Below are 3,989 nucleotides of genomic sequence, written 5' to 3'. Positions count from 1 at the left end.
CAGAGTGATCTTTAACAAGCTGTTCCCAAATCTGCCGTTCTGTAAGACAAGGTCAAGAATCTCTGTCACGAGAACAGAAACATTGACCTTATGGGGCACAGTTTCAAAGTGTTTACATCTGTGAGACTATCACTACACTCAAGACAGGGAACATAATCCTCACTGCCAAATGTTTTCTCCTGCCCTGTTTGAGTCTTCTTTCCTTACTGCTGTCCTCCCCACCCCTGACACTGATATACTTTCTTCCACTGTGTATCAGTTTGCACTTTACTTGTTCAGTTGTTCAGTCATGTCCAACTCTTTGTGACCCCATGGACTGCAGCAGGCCTGGCTTCCCTGTCCTTTACCATCTCCCAGAGCTTGTTCAAATGCATGTCCATTGAGTTAGTGATGCCATCCAACTATTTCATCCTCTGTCATCCCCTCCTCCTCCTGCCTTCTATCTTTCCCAGCATCAGGGTCTTTTCCAATAAATTGGCCACTCTCATCAAGTGGCCAAAGTATTGGAGCTTCAGCTTCAGCATCAGTCCTTCCAAGGAATATGCAGGGTTGATTTCCTTTAGTATTGACTGGTTTGATCTTGCAGTCCGAGGGATTCTCAAGAGTTTTCTCCAAAACTACAGTTTAAAAGCATCAATTCTTTGGCGCTCAGCCTTTTTTATGGTCCAGTTCTCACATCCATACATGACTACTGGAAAAACCATAGGTTTGACAATACAGATGTTTGTTGGCAAATAACGTCTCTGCTTTTTAATATGCTGTCTAGGTTTGTTATAGCTTTTCTTCCAAGGAGCAAGTGTCTTTTAATTTCCTGTCTGCAGTCACCGTCCACAGTGATTTTGGAGCACAAGAAAATAAAGTCTGTAGTCACTGTTTCCCCACCTATTTGCCATGAAGTGATGGAACCAGATGCCATGATCTTAGTTTTTTGAATGTTGAGTTATAAGCCAGCTTTTTCACTCTCGTCTTTCACCTTCATCTAAAGCTCTTTGCTTTCTACCATAAGGGTGGCATCACCTGCATATCCAAAGTTATTGATATTACTCCCAGCAATCTTTCGGAGAAGGCAATGGCACTCCACTCCAGTACTCCTGCCTGGAAAATCCCATGGATGGAGGAGCCTGGTAGGCTGCAGTCCATGGGGTCGCTAAGAATAGGACACGAATGAGCAACTTCACTTTCACTTTTCACTTTCATGCATTGGAGAAGGAAATGGCAACCCACTCCAGTATTCTTGCCTGGAGAATCCCAGGGACAGGGGAGCCTGGTGGGCTGCTGTCTATGGGGTCGCACAGAGTCGAACACGACTGAAGCTACTTAGCAGCAGCAGCAGCAGCAGCCAGCAATCTTTATTCCAGTTTGTGCTTCATCCAGCCCAGCATTTTGCATGATGTACTCTTTATATAAGTTAAATAAGCAGGGGGACAATATACAGCCTTGTCGTACTCCTTTCCCAATTTTCAACCAGTCCATTGTTCCATGTCTCATTCTAACTGTTGCTTCTTTTCCTGTATACAGGTTTCTCTGGAGGCAGGTAAGGTTGTCTGATATTCCCATCTCTTTAGGAATTTTCCATAATTTGTTGTGATCCACACAGTCAAGGCTTTAGCATAGTCAGTGAAGCAGAAGTATATATTTTTCTGGAATTATTTTGCCTTTTCTATGATCCAATGGATATTGGAAATTTGATCTCTGGTTCCTCTGCCTTTTCTAAATCCAGCTTGTACATTTGGAAGTTCTTGGTTCACATACTATTGAAGCCTAGCTTGGAGGATTTTTGAGCATGACCTTGCTAGTATGTGAAATAAATGCAATTGTGAGTAGTTTGAACATTCTTTGGCATTGCCGTTCTTTGGGATTGGAATGAAAACTGACCTTTTCCAGGGCACAAACAAAACCTTGTGTGCCCCAAGACCCAGGGAAAGGAGCAATGACCTCCACAAGAGACGGAGCCAGACCTGCCTTTGAATGTTTGAGTGTCTCCTACTGAGGCACAGGTCAGCAGTGGCCTGTGGTGGGGACAGGGCCTCTGGCAGCACCAATCCTAGGAGGTGCAGCATGTGGCATAAGTCCTCTTAGAAGAGGTCACCATTAGCCCACTATAGAGCTGCACAACAGGCGACCCACAAACTGGAAAACAATTATGCCAAACAATTATGCCTCGCACTGTTAGGAAAGTTCTAGGGCTCACAACAGATTTCCCAACCTGGGTATCCTGTAAAGGGACTGAGAACCCCAGGGAATTTGACTTAGAAGGCCAGTGGGATTTGATTACAGAACTTCTACAGGACTGGTGAAACAGAAACTCTTGGAGGGCACAAAGAAAATCTTGTGTGCACAAGGACCCAGGAGAAAAGAGCAGTGACCTCACAAGAGACTTAGCCAGACTTGTCTGTGAGTGTTTTCAGTCTCTAGTAGAGATGTGGGTCCACAGTGGCCTGCCACCGGGTCAGGGACACTGACTGCAGCAGTCCTGGGAGGTGCTGCATACTGACATATGTCCTTTTGGAGGAGGTCACCATTACCCTTACATAGTTTTGCCTCAGACCAAACTACAGGGAGGGAACACAGTCCCACCCATCAGCAGAAAGTCAGATTAAAGATTTACTGAGCATGGCCCTGCACACCAGAGGAAGACCCAGTTCTCCCCACAGCCAGTCCCTCCTATTAGGAAGCTTGCACAAGCCTCTTATCCTCTTCTATCAGAGGGGAGACAGAATGAAAACCACAATAACAGAAAACTAACCAAACTAATCACATGGATACCTGAGTTAGTGTGATATGGTTAGCTTTCTCTGATGGTGATTTTCATTCTGTCTCCCCTCTGATGGATGAGGATAAGAGGACATTTTTATACACAATGTACTCTATGGGGAGTACAGATTATATTTCACTTAATATATTTTGAGATCCATCCAAATTCTACATTCATTTTCATTGCAGTGTGTTGTTCTACTGCATGAATATTCCAGTTTGTTGATCCATTCACCTATTGATGGACATGGGTTGTTTTCACTTTTTGGCTATTAACATATTCTATGGACTGACTTGTATCTCCCCAAAACTCATATATTAAAGCCCCCACCCCCAATTTGATGCTTTCGAACTGTGGTGCTGGAGAAGACTCTTTAGAGTCCCTTGGACTGCAAAGAGATCAAACCAGTCAATCCTAAAGGAAATCAACCCTGAATATTCATTGGAAGGACTGATGCTGAAGCTCCAATACTTTGGCCGCCTGATGCAAGCAGCCAACTCATTGGAAGAGACCCTGACACTGGGAAAGATTGAAGGCAGGATGAGAAGGTGATGACAGAGGATGAGATAGTTGACTAGTATCACAATGTTGATGGTTGAATAGACACAATAGACATGAGGCTCTGGGAGACAGTGAAAGACAGTGAATCCTAGTGTGCTGCAGTCCATAGCACTGAAGAGTCGGACACAACTTAAGGACTCAGCAACAACCCCCAATGTGACTGTAGCTGGAGATAGAATCTTTAGAAGGAAAATAAGGTAAAATAATGTCATAAGATGGGAATTCCCTGGTCCTGTAGTAGTTAGGATTTGGCACTTTTAATGCTGTGGACTGAGTTCAATCTCTGGTCAGGGAACTGAGATCCCAGAAGCCACAGGGCATGGCTAAAATTTTTTTTTAAATGATGTCATAAGACTGGCATCCTGATCTGATAGGATATGGCCTGATAAGAAGAGGAAGAGGGGCTTCCCAGGTGGCTCCCTGGTAAAGAATCCACCTGCCATTGCAGGAGACACGGGTTCAATCCCTCATCCAGGAAGACCCCACATACTGTAGAGCAACTAAGCCCATGCACCAAAACTAATGATCTGTGCTCTAGAGCCTGGGAGCCACAAATACTGAGCCCATGTGCCACAACTACTGACACTTGCACGTCCTAGAGCACGGTCATCTTGCCAAGCAAGAGAAGCCCAACAATGAGAAAACCCATGCAGCCTAACTACGATGATTGTAC

The sequence above is a fragment of the Capra hircus genome, unplaced genomic scaffold (genome assembly GCF_001704415.2).
Source record: "Capra hircus breed San Clemente unplaced genomic scaffold, ASM170441v1, whole genome shotgun sequence".
Lineage (NCBI taxonomy): Eukaryota > Metazoa > Chordata > Mammalia > Artiodactyla > Bovidae > Capra > Capra hircus.
The sequence above is the reverse complement of the archived record's forward strand: the minus strand, read 5'-3'. Positions refer to the sequence as shown.